Source organism: Micromys minutus, assembly GCF_963924665.1.
Source record: "Micromys minutus genome assembly, chromosome: 3".
Taxonomy (NCBI): Eukaryota; Metazoa; Chordata; class Mammalia; order Rodentia; family Muridae; genus Micromys; species Micromys minutus.
The window spans coordinates 93,607,043-93,622,427 of NC_137972.1; the positions used below are offsets into that span (position 1 = coordinate 93,607,043).

Below are 15,385 nucleotides of genomic sequence, written 5' to 3' on the forward strand. Positions count from 1 at the left end.
AAATGTCTTCCTGCCTGCCTTCCTTCCTTCTCCCTTCTTCCTTTTTTTCTTCATTTCTTCCTCCCTCCCTCTCTTTCCATCCTCTCACTGCTTCCCTCTGTCTCTCTGTCTTCTGATTTATTTATTTTGAGACAGGGTTTCTCTGTGTCACCTTGGCTGTCCTGGAACTTGCACCGTAGACCAGGCTAGCCTCTAAGAGAGATCTGTGTACCTCTGCTTTCTCAGTGCTGGGATTAAAGCTGTGTATCTTTTCCTGGCTCTAAATGCCTTTGTTTTAAATTCCCTTTTTAAGACAATTGTTTTCTTCTTTCTCAGCCCCATAGTTATTTTTATGTAAAATAAAATAACAAAAGCAACTTTCTGTTTCTAATGGGAGTGACTTTTTTGATATATGATTTAAAAATATTATATTTATGTGTATGTGTGTCACTGGGTGTGTGTATATGTTGGATCCTCTAGAACTGGAGCTGCCATGTGGGTGCTGGAAATGGAACCTGAGTCCTCTGCAAGAGCAGGGAGCACTTCTAACTGGTGAGCCATCTGTCCACCCAGGTGTCTATTTTCTATGCAATAGACACAACCCTTCCTGGTGGGCTGAGGTTCTTACCAGTAATATAGTTACTTATAAATTAAAAAAAAATACTATAAATTCGACATCCATTCTCTTTCATGAATCTAAAACAAAACCAAACCCCAGTTTTCGTTGTTGCAGAAATTGAATTTTACCTTTTCTGCATCTAGATCCTTCAACTTGGAAAAGCCTTGCAGTATGTCACCAGTGAGCTTGTGTTTGGGGGGCTGCATTGGATGCTGAGCAAACTGCCAGCTCAAACATTCTGTGTGCAGAGAAACAATGGCCTTAAACTACATAAGTGAGGAATTCAGTATTCAGATGTGACCATTACTTAATCTTGACTACATATCCAAAAATTTGTGGAGGAAGTGTGTATGTGTGTGTGTGCATGTGTAGAGAAAGAGAGAAGGCTCTTGAGTGTGTGTGAGAGACAGATACATGCACACACGTCAAGAGAGAGACAGAGAGCTTTTTCCTTTATAACCTAGAACTCCGTATGTCCTTACGTAGGCAAATTCCAACCTCTTCCCTCAGTTTCTTTGCCAGCATGGGCACCCCTCTCACAGGTCCTGCGCCTGTGTGTAGTGATGGGCCTCCACTATAGCAGTCAAGCTGGTTACTATTTTAGGGTAGGTCTTGTGGAAAAGTTCCCCAAACTTTCTTTAGACTTAAGTTCACAGAGGCTTACTTTCATGCTAACTTAGCAACAGGGTTTTGTTACCTGAACTTTGAAGAAATTCAGAGTGCATTCATGCCGCGGTTAACATAAGTCAGCGTTGGCTCAGTTCCTTGTGGACATGCTCTCTTGATTCCCTCACACCCGTGGGATTTACCCTCACTGTCTTAGTCAGGTTTCTATTCCTGCACAAGCATCATGACCAAGAAGCAAGTTGGGGAGGAAAGGGTTTATTCAGCTTACATCAAAGGAAGTCAGGACTGGAACCCAAGCAGGTCAGGGAGCAGGAGCTGATGCAGAAGCCATGGAGGGATGTCACTTACTGGCTTGCTTCCCCTGGCTTGTTCAGCCTGTTTTCTTATAGAACCCAAGTCTACCAGCCCAGGGATGTCTCCACCCACAATGGGCTGGGCCAGGGATGTCTCCACCCACAATGGGCTGGGCCAGGGATGTCTCCACCCACAATGGGCTGGGCCCTCCCCCTTGATCACTAGTTGAGAAAATGCCTTACAGCTGGATCTCATGGAGGCATTTCCTCAACTGAGGCTCCTTTCTCTGTGATAATTCCAACTTATGTCGAGGTGACACAAACCCAGCCAGTACACTAACCGCACCTCCTATCCAAAGCTACAGGTCAGGCTGCAGCATCCTAACATGTCCTACAGTGCTGTCGGCAGCCCTTATTTGTGTAATCGCTGTCCACGCTTCCTGGCAGTCAACCCTTTCTTTCCTAAAAGCATCTCTCAACACTTACTTTCTTCTTTTATCAGGCATTTCCTAAGGAGTGTGTGTGTGAAAGGTATTTAAAATATTATTTAATAACTTTATTAGTTATTAATATGACCCATTCAACCCCTCAATAGTCAGGGCAGAGTCCTATGTATTTTTAAAGTCAGCTTTAGCAGAATTACTCTAATGACCTCTAATCTGTTTTCCTTTACCTTGGACTGTCCACTTTCCAGTTGAGCTTCTTCATCACTTGCTGTTTGTGTCTTGCCTGGGTCATTTCTGCTTCATGAGTCGCCCTCAGGGGGCGTTTCATTCAGCCATATGCTCCTGCTACTACATCACATTTAATGGAGACCTCCTGTTCTGTCTTCTTTCTCCTTCTCCCTCCTTCCTCTCTTCCTTTCTTCCCCTCTTTCTGTAGTTGTTACCTGCAACCCCCAGCCCAGTAGCTGAAACCCGCCCACCTCTATTCTTCCCAGTAACTGGCTGCAGCCCATTAATTTAACCAATAGTTTTAAATTTGGGAGCAAGGCTTACAGTTTATAGAGCATCACTTGGTGTACGAGAAGATCTGCTCATGGCAGAGGTGCAACCGTATCTTGCAGGGGTGGGTGGGGGTTAGTATTTAGCCTTTAAACATATGACAGCACCGGACCATCCCCCAACATGTGTGCATGTGTATGTGTATGTATTATATGCATTCATATGTGCACACACATGTATGTAGGAGTGCAAAGGTCACTGCTGCAATGCCTACCCAATTACTCTCCACTTTCCTTTTTGAGACATGGTTTCCTTGCACTCCAAACTCACTGAGCTAGGCTGGTTAGCCATCAGGCCCCCGGAATTTTCCTTTAGTTACAGTTGCTTGAGGGTACATCTGGTTTTCATGTGGGCACTGAGGATTTGAACTCAGGTCTTCATGGTTGCAGAGCAAGTGCTTTACCCAGTAAGCATCCCCCCAGCCCTTCAAGACTTTCTCTAGTTTTGCCTCAAGATACTCCCTGCAGTTGTAATATCTGTGGCCCTGTGACATACAGTGTATGACGTAGTGAAGGCGGGAGAAAGGTCACAGAAGAGAAGGCATACTGTGTGCTTTGGCATTGCACAAATCAATATAAACCATAACCCCAAGGGCCAGCTAGCTTTCTTTCCCTGTAACACATATCTGAGATGGCTGGACATAGTCACTCTCCTGCAAGCTTAGCATTTGGAAAACTAGGGAAGGAGGACTTCAATCAGTTCGAGGCCATCTTTAGGCTATAAAATTAGACTGTCTCAAACAAACAAACAAACAAACAAACAAACAAACAGCAGCTAGGCAGATAGTTGAGTTGGTAAAGTCCTCTGCATGTGAGTGTGTGAACTTGACATTGGTCCCCAGAACCCCTCTGAAAAGACAGGTATGGTGGTGTTTACTTGTGTTGTGAAGACGGAGACAGGTGGATCCCTGGGCTTCACTGGTCAGCCTGCCAAGTCTAACTGACCACCCAAGTCCCAGGAAGAAACACTGCTTCAAAAAAACAAATGGGGCCAGTCAGTGGTGCAAACACCTTTAATCCCAGCACTTAAGAGGCAGAGGCAGGTTCTCTGTAAACTGGAGGCTAGCCTGGTATATATAGTGTGTTTCCAAGATAGCCAGGGCTACACAGAGAAACCCTGTCTTGAAAAACAAAGATCCAAGAATGAACAAAACCAAATGATAAAATGCACACGCATGAGGCCTTGAATCTGGGCCCCCAGTACCCATGTAAAAAGCTGGTTGTGGTGCGTGTGGGGGACCCGAGCTTTAGAGGAAGGGAAACAGGAAAATCCCTGGTGCTGGATGATCAGCTAGTCTTGTCCAATCAGTGAGCTTCAAATTCAGCAAGAGGCCTGTCTCAAAACATAAGGAGAAGAGGAATAGGAGAAGACACCCATCATTGACCTGTGTTACACACACACACACACACACATCACACACACATTACAGAGACCACACTCACATACACAAACCAAGGTGAACAGCAAGTGACATCCATAAGCATACATACACATATGTGTGTCTACACACACACACACACACACACACACACACACACACACTAAACCACCCCATCTGATATAATCAGCTCAAATAGAAGGAAGTTGATTTCAGCTGGCCGCTTTGCACACTTAGCTCATGGTCAGTTGGCTGTGTAACACAACTAGCTCTCTGTGCTGAGTGTGAAGCCAGTGTGAGTGTTAATCAGTGGCTCACCTCAGGCTGGAGAAGAGCAGAAAGACTAGGTCCCACAGTAATGTACCCTCAATGCCTAACAATCTCCCATTAGGTCTTGCAGCCGAAATGTCCACCTCTTCCCAATAGTATCGTGATGGGGCTCTGGGGGACACTCCACAGCCTAACCAGGACAGCCACTGGGATCTAGATGCTTACATGGCATCTTTGGAGCAGAGGAAGATGGTTGGCAACCTTGGAGAGAATAAAAGATTTAGGGTGAGATGAAAGAGTCTTGAGAACAAGAGACACTTGAGACAAGGTCTGCCTGGGGCTAATGTTGACCTCCAGTCCCTCCTCTCTGCCGGGCTTCATCCTTCTTGCTGGCTGAGGAACCGGAGGGAGGGGTGTGGTAGAGAGCTTCCCCTGAATGGAACATTGCTAGCAGGAGGGAGGGGCTCATGAGACTCAGGAAACAAACTTCACAAGTCTGGAAATCCTAAGATTCGGAGGATTCAGGATTGTTTCTCTCCCCCACCCCATATTCTGGGCCTCCGACCAGCCAGGCTTCTATGAGAACACGACCAGCATGTGCAAGTCAAGTAGAGAGCACCGGATTGCAGCTTCTGGGAGCTGTCGCCCATGTTGTGGTAAGAATTTTGTTAATGTAGCTACAATTGAGTCAACTCCTGCTTCTGTGAGGAATTCCAATAAAAACAAATTGATTCACCAAGTTGGGCTGCAGTAAAATCTTTATGTTAATCTGTCACAGACTTCCTGTCCTGAGATGAACTCTGTGCCTTTCTGTCTCTCTCTCTCTCTCTCTCTCTCTCTCTCTCTCTCTCTCTCTCTCTCTGTGTGTGTGTGTGTGTGTGTGTGTGTGTGTGTGTTTCAGCGTGTGGTGTCATCCCATCAGAAATATACAACAAAAAGCTAACGATAACAGCATTCTATTTGGAGGACTTGTTTGTAGAGTTGTGTCCAGGAAAGACAGTGCAGAGGTTCCTCCATTTGGAAATCTTGATGAGGCCATTTCAGGTTTAACCACAATCTTAACTTGATAGATCCCATGGAAAAGTGCTGAGCTCTATTCTAGGAATCAAAGGTGAGAATGTTCTTGCTAACTTATCCTTCCTTCTGTTAAATTGCTGTGTGTATGGACTGGCCTCCAACTGCTTGTCTTAGTGTTTGTTAAAACCGCTTGTTCTGTAGAATGTGGTGGCACACACCTTTAACCCCAGCACTTTGGAGACAGAGGCTGGTGGATCTCTGTGAATTCGAGGCCAGCCTGATTTACAAAGTAAGTTACAGGAGAGCCAGAGCTATTACACAGAGAAATTCTGTCTCAAAGAAAAACAAAAACCAAAAAGTCCCCAACACAAAACCAAAACTGTTTGCTTCTGTGAAATTGCTGCAGCTGCTCAGGGGGATGCTAGGATATAAAGCCCCTAGACATTCAGGGCTACACCTCGATCTCCAACACTTGGGCATGGTGCCAGCAGGTCTGAATAAGGACTTTCAATTAGCAATGTACTGTGTTTGAGTGGTCATCTCCAGTAAGATCCACATTATACGGTAGCACAGGAAAACTCCTCACCACTTTTGATAATTTTCATTTTACATTTGAACTAAATTATTTTACCATATATATTTATATATATATATATATATATATATATATATATATATATATATATATATATATATACACACACAATTATGTCAATTAAAAGTTCTAGAGCCCTCAAGTATATAAGTCATTGCATAAAAAGGAATTTAGTTTGTTTAGGAGAATTCAAAGGCCAAACTATCAGACAAAAAGAGATCAAATAAATTTTAACATGAGACACATCTGCCATGCAAGCACCAAAACGAAGTAAAAGGACCTTGTACATGATAAGCGTGTGTTGCTGTGAAAAAGACAATTTATAGACGGGGAGTTTACTGGGATGTATGGCTCCAGACAGATAAGAGTCCGTCGTGATGGGGAGCCGTGGCAGCAAGGAGCAGGCATGGTGGGAAGAGCAGGAAGCCAAGTCCTGACGTCCACAGCGGCAGACAGAGGCGGAGAAGTTAGACTGGATCTGGAAAGACTGTAAACACCAGTGACTTACTCCTACAGCGTCACCAGCTGGGACCAAGGGCCATTCTCATTTAAACCACTGTAGCAAAACCAGGCAATTGCTAACCCTGGGAATGCGACAGTGCCGCGTTTGCTATCTACGGAAGAGCTATTTCACCGGAAAGGAGCTTTTGTGTAGACACAAGGGTGCATGCTGCTGTTATCACTGGTGAAACCCACTGTGAAACATAGAGGGAAAAAAGACAAGAAGGTGAAGGGGGTGTGGGAAGCAATGAGAGAGGTAATGGGAGGGAAATGGTTAATATGCATTATGCATGCACACACATATAACCTCACTTCTGTGTATGATTAATATATATTAATAACATCAAAAGACAAACAGAGCGGCTGAACAAGCTTCCTCAGCTAAACCACAATGGGGCAAAGTTCCCATTTTTCTCCCCAACCCTTTCTTCTTTTACAAGACAGGGTCTTGCTGTGCAACCCAAGCTCTCCTCAAACTCACGATCCTCCTGCCTCAGAAACACTAGGATCACCGATGTACGTGTCCATGGCCAGTTTAAGTTCCTGCTTTTAAAATAACTTGGTTGTGAAAGTCCCTCGTTGAATTCATTCAAATCACTAAAAGAGTCAAATGAAAGGGTCGGTATGTACTGAGTCAGTCTCTGTGCTCTTGTAGGACACAGAGAGGTCATTAACAATGACAAGACAGTGTGTTATGGTGAAGCTTCAAAAGCATGCTGGGGGGGGGGTGTTTATGTAGATCTCTCTGACACCATGTTGGCTTCCTCTTCCTGATACTTGACAGAGCTCTTGTCCTGCACACTTGTGACACTGAGGTCACAGAAAGCCTAGCTACAGCAGTAGTGCAGACCTGGACCTAGGACCATCACTCATCAGCCTCATGGTGGTTTGGAAATACATATGCAGGGCATGATCCATGTCACTGGGGAGAAGGGGAGGGACTAGCAGGAAAAGCAGCAGAAGTGACATCATTAGCTATGGGTTTGTTCTTAGAAGATTGGCAGCCCTAGTCTGCCAGTCTTCACAGTACAAGGCAGGTGGGGTGGGTGGCCACAAGCTCAGTGTCAGTCACTAAGAAGGTAAGAGCAAAGCAGAAGGGCTAACAGGACAGGCTTGAGCTTCTGTGGGGCTCATCTGATCTCTTTTACCCCTTCAATGGGGGCAGAGAGAAGGCACTGGGCCCAGTCATAGGAAACAGAGGGTTTGAGCCAAGAACATCTCAGAGCGTCATCCCTTTGAGCCCTACTGAGTCTGCTCCAAGTTTTTCTTTATATGGCAGCTGCTCCAAGGAAAAGCAGTCAGTCCACTGACATGGGCCATGGAATGGAGTTCACTGGATATCTTCCTGTCTGTCACAAAGCACTCGATAACTGGAAAGTACTGGGTGCTCCCCTGGGAAGAAGGAATACAAAGGAATGGGGGCCACTAAAAGGGACCGAGGAGGGACCAGAGAGAGATTCATTGACTTCTGCTTGTTGATAGCCAGCTCAGCCTTTGGTTCCCTAGCAGTTCAAAGCTCCACCCTGCTGAGAGCCAGTGGGCAAAGCTGTAATCTCTATCAAACACCATGTAATAACTGGCCGGGGTTAATCAAATATAATGCCCGACCCAGACCTATTAAATTTTACCACAAAGGGGGCTTTAATCAGCCTTTTATCAGTTCAGAGCTCTGTACTAAGAAGACCGCTTTTGTTTGCCTGCATAAGAGACAATGGGAGAGCCAGGCTCTGCCTGCTCTGGAGAGCACAACAAGGGGATTGTCTGCAAACAGCAGATCATTCCAGGCCACGGGAGAAGAAAGGCAGAAAAGGCTGTATGAACCTACAAAAGTACTCACTGTTAATGGCCATGACTCCTTGTGTTTAAATTCAGGCCACATTCCTGCTGGAGCTTCCAAAATATAGGGAGGAGAAAAACAAAAGACTTCAGTGTGCTCTGTGTAAGTCCATCTGGCTTTGGTCCTCGGCAGGACATTCTTGTTTGCCGATTGCTGAGAGGAAGGAAAACTGACCTTTGGTTCTGTCACCAGGCTCAGCTCACATCTCCCAGGGTTGGATGAGCTTCATGGGCAGGTGGATTAGGAGAGTCCATGCCAGACTGCCCAGCTTTGGACCGTGAAAGGGGTGTGAGGGGACAGGAGAGAAAGGTCAGGAGAAGAGAGGAATAGACGGAGTGACATTTAAGCCACCCAGTTGGGTTCTGCTTGACAAATATTCGAACCATTTGGGGGAGGCTGGCAGGGACATGCCCACACACAGAAGCACACGGCTACAGAGTCTACCTGCTTATGTTTACGATCAGAGAATGTTCACGGTAAAAAGCGCTCTTAGTCTTTCTTCATACTGTTATGGTCTTGAAATGAGGATGTGGTTTGAAAAGAGGAAAAGGACAGGGAAATCCCAGCTTTGCCCCATATGATCATCTCAAATTCTGGCATGGCCATGGGACAGCCAAGGGACTGTGTTGTATGTCAGTGGAGAATGAACTATTGAGAATTACCAATCTGTTTCATTTGGGAACCTTATGAAGGAAGGAAGGTCCAAGGAAGAGAGTGGCTTGTCCAAGACTGCTTGGCTACTCAATAGCAGATAAGACATGACAGCCCCTGTGTGCCAAGGCCCAATTCAGGACTCAGTTCACTGCACACCAAACCTCTTTGTTTGGTTTCACTGGGAATGCACATTCCAAGACACTGTATGTGTTTGTTACTGAGGGTTCAGGATCTAGCTGTCCACGGAGGATATTGTCCACCAGTTCCTCGAACTCACTACTTAGGATCATCAGAGTTTAGATCTTGCCTCCTGTCCTATGTTAGACTTTGGTTGGGATTATAAATCTTTAATGGAAGCAGACAAAGGAATGAATGGATGAGCAGTTAGAGATGGAGAAAAACACTTCCTCATAGGATCAACTCTGTGGTTCCTCAGCCCCAGTTCCATGTGAAGGCAGGATCCACCTCACTCAGCCTTCATTGATACTTCTCCAGTACGTTTGGGGAATTACAGTGACAGGAAGACATTCTTGTGACCAAGTAGGAGACACCAGGGTGGTGTTATAGAGGGAGTTATTGGTGGAACGTTCTCTGGATGTGTGTCTGAAGAGACAATGGACAATGTGCAGCCTGGATGGTGGGTAGGATGACCACAGGAACTTAAATGACCAGGTACAACAGATAAGTCCTATGCAGGGTTGGGTGGAGGTCACCAGCCTTCCTCCGCTCTCCTTTGTTATGAAGTGCAGCTAACAGCGGCTTTGACCTAGTCCTGTTTCCCTAAAGATACTCTGAGCTGTAACTGTAGATTTCCACTTCAGATTCATGTTCTCTCCTGCCATGCTCTAGACCAGTGGCTCTCAACCTGTAGGTCACGACCTCTGACCCTTTCACAGGGGTCAGGTAAGGCCCTCAGCAAGCACAGGTGTTTACATTATGATTCGAAACAGTAGCAACGTTACAGTTATGAAGCAGCGACTGTAACTTTATGGCTGGGGTCAGCACAGCTTGAGGAGGGTTGAGGACCAGTGCTCTAAATGATTATCAAAGCCTTTCCTCAGTCAATGCACAGCACGGCTTTGCAGAGTTAGTGGAGGATGTCTGGTGTGGCCCTTGTGGATGGGAGTTGGCTGGGGGCCATTGCTGATGGCTTTTTGGTAAACTGCACTAATTACATCTTTGCCTTGGACCACAGTAATAGAGCTGTGAACTTTCTACTTTCTTTTAGGTTCCAGTGGCAATCCTGCCTCTGTTGTTGTTGCTGCTGCTGCTGCTGCTGTTTGGTTTTTACGTTTTGTTCCTTAATTCATGTTCCTGGCAATCAAACACTATTCCAAAATATAAAAACAATTTCTTCTTTTTCAAATCAGTGTGCAAGGAGTTTTGCATAAAAGCTGCTGTTACCCAAAATATGATCTTGTAAAATAAATGAAGGGCGATTTCCTACTCACGAGATCAATTCTGTCCATCCTGCCTCTTACCATCTGTCTCTAAAACACACCGAGGCATAGCAGTGCACACTTGGAATGCCAGTACTTGAGACACAGAGGCTCCAAGTTCAAGGCAGACCTGGTCAACACAGGTCAAAGGAAACTCCACCTCAAAAGACCAAATAAAAACAAGAACAGATCAAGTCCTTTCCCTTGGATTGGTTTTAACTGAAATAGAAAACAAAATAGCTGTGTGAATAATTTTGTTGATAAATGTTAAAATAAAGCCTACAGGAAAAACTTAGAAATGAAATGCCATTTCTCTCTGCACAAAGAGCAGTGAGCTGGGGGGGGGGGGGGGAGATGGCAGGGCAAAGAGCAGTGAGCTGGGGGCGGGGAGATGGCGGGGTTGGGGTGTCATCCGGTATCTGAGCTCATCCTTCCCATCACTAGCCCACTTGCCTTGTTTTGAAGCTGTGTGGGCCTGGCCTTCCCTCTCCCCAGGCTCTTGTCTTTCGTTCCCCTTAGCTGTTCCAATCCTGCGGCTGCTCCCTGCAGCAAACCATACTGACCTGGAGGTCAGATTGACCCGGTTAAAATCTACAAGCTAGGCCGCAAGAAATTACTCTTTTTGTGTTCCGAAGATGGTCAAACATTGGCAGTTTCTCGTGGTTTAATCCTAATATCAACATGTCATTATCTCTAAGGAAACATGCTTTAGACTCATAGTTACAGAGCATTCGCTAATGACCATTTACAGCAATAGAGCTTCCGTTCTGAGGGGCAGCCATGACGTCTTGTGCCGGGTTAGTCACCTCTTCCTCCAGACACTTCTCGTCTGTTGGAATTACCTGGAAAACGCAGGTCCCAGGGAAGGCATGTGGAGAGATGTAGGGGAAATTGGCAGGGGCAAGATAGCTTCAGAAGAGTGGGATTTGGAGAGGGAGGGGGAGGGAACATGGGAAGGGGAGGGTTGCCTTTCCCAGAATCGATGCTATTAAAGCTCCACGTATCACAAAAATCTTACTCACTTTATCCACCCTAGCATCTTCTGAAAAGTTCTTGAATTAGCTACATGACCGAGTCCTGTCACCCCACACAGCAGTGATAGGCCAAGTATAATCATTCCTCATTCCTGCTCTGCCCTGTTGTAAATCTTGGTTTCTCTTTGATAGATCAGTGCTCTAAAGACCTCGAGCTCATGTCCTCAGTACCCCCCACCCATTGGCCAGAGATCAACGTCTTCTTTTTATAAAAGACAAGTTCTTTGGGGGAGGGGGTAAGATTTATTTAGTTTACCTTATGCACATGGGTGGTTTGATGGCATTTATCCGTCATGTGCATGTAGTACCTGTGGAGGCCAGAAGAGGGCACTGGATCCTTTGAAGTGGAGTCACAGATGGTTATGAGCCACCATGTGGGTGCTAGAAACCAAGCCCAAGTCCTTTGCAACAAGTGCTTTTAACCACTGAGCCATCTCTCCAGCCCTCCATCACCTTAGTTCCTGACATACCAGTCCTGTTCCTCCAACTGTTGAGCTAAGTCATGGCTTCCATCTTTCTAGGAAAACACCCACCCACCACAGCTGTGCTCCTCGGCTACCTGACCCTCGACTCAGCGACTATCACCTCTGTGCCCCACACACGTGTTAATCACTATGCGTATCAAGCTCTGTAGTATCTTTTTGTAGATGTGTTTATCCCCATCCTTGAGGTTAAGACTATGTCTTTCTGCCATCATTTCTCCAGTAGCTCACAGTCTCACACAGAGAGCAGACACACAGGTGTTGCATCAGCTGACTTGAACTGAATTCTTTCCTCCCTGTGTACAAACAAGATCATGGTATCCTAACTGGGCCTGGCTGTGCCTGTCTTGTTAGAACCTAGCCAAATCTACTTCTTGTATGTCTCCTGTGCCGATGCAAAGCACATCTCTTACCGTTACATTAAAGGGAACAGGAGAGAGCTTGTTCTTGAGCCAAATGAGTGACACAGCCCAGGAACATGGATTTGAGTTGCCCGAAATAACATATTCCAGCAGTGAGCCAACTATGTGAAGTTTCTGTGGTTATAGTATGTCTTAGGTAGGGTTTCTGTTGCCATGATCAAACACCATGACCAAAGCAACATGGGGAGGAAAGGGTTCATTGGCTTTTAATTCCATATCTCAATTCATCATCAAAAGAAATCAGGACAGGAATTTAAACAGGACAGGAACTGTGAGGCAGGCACCATGATGGAGTGCTGCTTACTGGCTTGCTCTCCATGGCTGTTCAGCCACTTTCTTATACAGGCCAAAACCACTGGAGTGCCTAAGGATGTCACCACCCACAACGGGCTGGGCCCTCCCTCTAATTGATCGCTAATTAAGAAAATGCCTTACAACTGGGTTGCATGGAGGCATTTTTTCAGTTGAGGCTCCCTCCTCTCTGATGTCTCTAGTTTGTTGGAAGTTGACATAAAACTAGCCAGTATAGAGTACAAGAAAGTTTCAATAAATCAAAGCATTTTCCACATATATAGTTGGAACATCAGGTAGGCTGGTTATGGCACAATGGGAGAATCTCTGCTGTTTGACAACATTCTTAACGCTAATGATCTATAGCAGGCCTATAAACATGCCTGTCTTTCACTCTGGAGGGAGAATTCTGTTTATTATCCTGGACATGACACGTGGGTCACTCCTTTTCTATCTTTGTAGCTGCGTGCTATACAAGCATCCTTGGAAACATAGTCTTGAATGACAATCAGTGTCTCACTCAGAAGATATGCAGAAATACTCGATACTCACCTGGAAGCTGTCTTCAGACATTTGCTTAACATCTCATGCATCATGTTCAATCCCTTTCCAAACTACAGTCTCACATTTTCTGCTGCAATTGAAATTCCATCTAGATATCTCCGGTGGTTAAATTTAAAATGTTTAAGATAGGCATGTGACAGTTGCCAGCACCTGGGAGACGGAGGCAGAAAAAGCCACAATTCAGGGCCATTCTCAGCTACCTGTGGAGTAAGGCCAGCCTGGGCTAGCCATGTTACTCATCCCATATCTCTTCCCACCTCAAGTTTTATTGTCACTGCTTCCTCCCCTCACCAGGTATCACCCTTCAGTTCCATTTTCTCCCTCACTTTCAGCCAAGTTCTATCATCTCTTCCCTCGAAGTGTCTCATTCTCATATGCGTTCCCCCCTGGCTGATTATGTTGCCATTAGCTGAGGTTAGAATCTCAGCCCCCTAGACTGCTCAAGGGATCTCTTCATCAGTTCCCTGGATTTCTCCTCTTCCTCCTCATCCTTCTAAAATCCCTGCTTTGTTTGATGTGTATGTGTACGCCCCTGAGTACATGTATATGTGTTCACAGAAGCCGGAAGGCAGCATCAGGTCTCCCGGAACTGGAATTACAGATGATCATAAGCTGTCATGTGGACCCTGGTCCTCTAGGAGAGCAGTCAGAGCTCTTAACAGCCGAGTCACCTCTCCAGCACACTATCTCTTGGGGAACAGTTCCAATTATGCCATCTCATCCCCATGGTATGCTGGGATAGTTTGCTGTCAAGTGTCTAACGTCCATCCCACTACCAGGTCTGACCTGGCCTCACATCCTACCACTGTGTCTGCGACATGGGCGCTGTCCCGCTTGCTGCTTTCCAAGCCCGAAGAGTTCTGACCACAAGTCTACAAACCCATTTCACAGTACAAGTCTTAAGTTCCCAGAAGAGAAAAACAAATGCCTGTATTCACCTGTATACCTGTGTGTCTTTTATACCACCCAGTGCCTGCTTAGCACAAATTTAGCACAACTAGACTCAGTTATACATATCCCAGTCTCCTAAGCTGATGTGTTTGTGTGTGTGTGTGTGTGTGTGTGTGTGAGAGAGAGAGAGAGAGAGAGAGAGAGAGAGAGAGAGAGAGAGAGAGAGAGAGAGAGGGAGTAGGGTTTTGGAATATTAGATGAGATAATATGGGGGGGTCTTAATAAGTGACATGTCATAAAGAAAGAACCCAGTCAAGTTCCTGTCTTTACAGATCCTACAGTGATAAGTGGAAGGCTGTACAGATGGATAAAACATGGCTCCCTTTCTTCTAGAGACTGAGCAGATAACCTTGAAAACCTCATCAGAACATTATGTTGACCCATGGAGAAGCTGGGCAGAAGATGGGAAAATATGCTTGTCCAAGACTTAAGTTAATCCTGGAAGTGGTGGTTCTTCAGTGACAGACAGAATCCAGTGAAAGGAAAACACATCAGAGGAGCCGCCCAGAGGGAGGTTTCTCAGCTTCCTTCTGCAGTGTCAGGGGTTAACTGCAGTCCTGACTGGAGCCATCTGAAAGGCTGGATGAACCAAGATCATCGGGATTAACGGCCATTCCTGAAGTTGTTCTGGAAGCAAGTGTCTGAGGCAGGGTCAGGCAGGGAGCCGGAACAGCAGGTCATTCTGCATCCCCAGGGGTGAATCTCGTCAGAGATGTACTTTAGGTGTTTTATTCTGTAATATATGAATCTTACCAGCAATATTCAGTTCTATTAAGGTATTTGTACAAAATGTGTAAGGTGCACAGATCGGTTAAAGATGAATTTTGCTCCTTGTTTGAGCAGGTGAAAGACAACTGTCTTTATTATGAGTTACTTTGATCAATAGCCAAACGGTATTAACCCTTCATTCATGCCATATGAAAGGATGGAACGATGGATGTTGAGGATTTGGGAACCAACAAGATTATAGGCTATGTGCAGCTGAAGTTTGGGCTGGAGACATCTTTATGTCTCGGTCAGTTTCAGGGCTGTTCCCATGCAGAGGAATCAGCAAATCACGTTACCAGTCGTGTTTGGTCTTCTTGATTCTTCTTCCTTCCTGTCTGCAGCCAAGATCCCCAGGGGTTCTTTCCCTGTCATGGCTGACCCATATCACTTTGGAAGGGGCCAAAGCCATTTTCCTTTCCCACTGTCACAAGTGCAGAGCCTCTCTCCCAAAATAGCCTGCCTTTGGTCCAGCAACCCAAAATAATAATGATAATTGAAAAAAACAGACTGATCTAATGTAGCAGCTTCCTTTTTAATTAGGCCTGGTTTACTCTAACCCCTCTCCCAGAAAATTAGCAATACCATCAATACACCACAGAACGTATAACCACCTTCATTTTGATAATTAAAACAACTCAAAACAATTAAAACAATTTAGAA

The 15,385-nt window shown here is 45.5% G+C and overlaps 1 long non-coding RNA gene across 2 annotated transcripts; it reads right to left on the minus strand.

Annotated features, from left to right (window-relative positions):
* Positions 1-3,528: 3,528 nt before the first annotated feature.
* LOC308419309 lies at positions 3,529-8,270 on the minus strand. Of its 2 annotated transcripts, XR_013974990.1 has the most exons (4): positions 8,121-8,270; positions 6,765-6,880; positions 4,219-4,431; positions 3,529-3,854 (listed from the first exon to the last, which is right to left on the minus strand). It is a non-coding gene; the product is annotated as an uncharacterized lncRNA (long non-coding RNA). The 2 variants fall into 2 exon arrangements; XR_013974989.1 differs by lacking the exon at positions 6,765-6,880.
* Between the last annotated feature and the right edge of the window lie 7,115 nt (positions 8,271-15,385).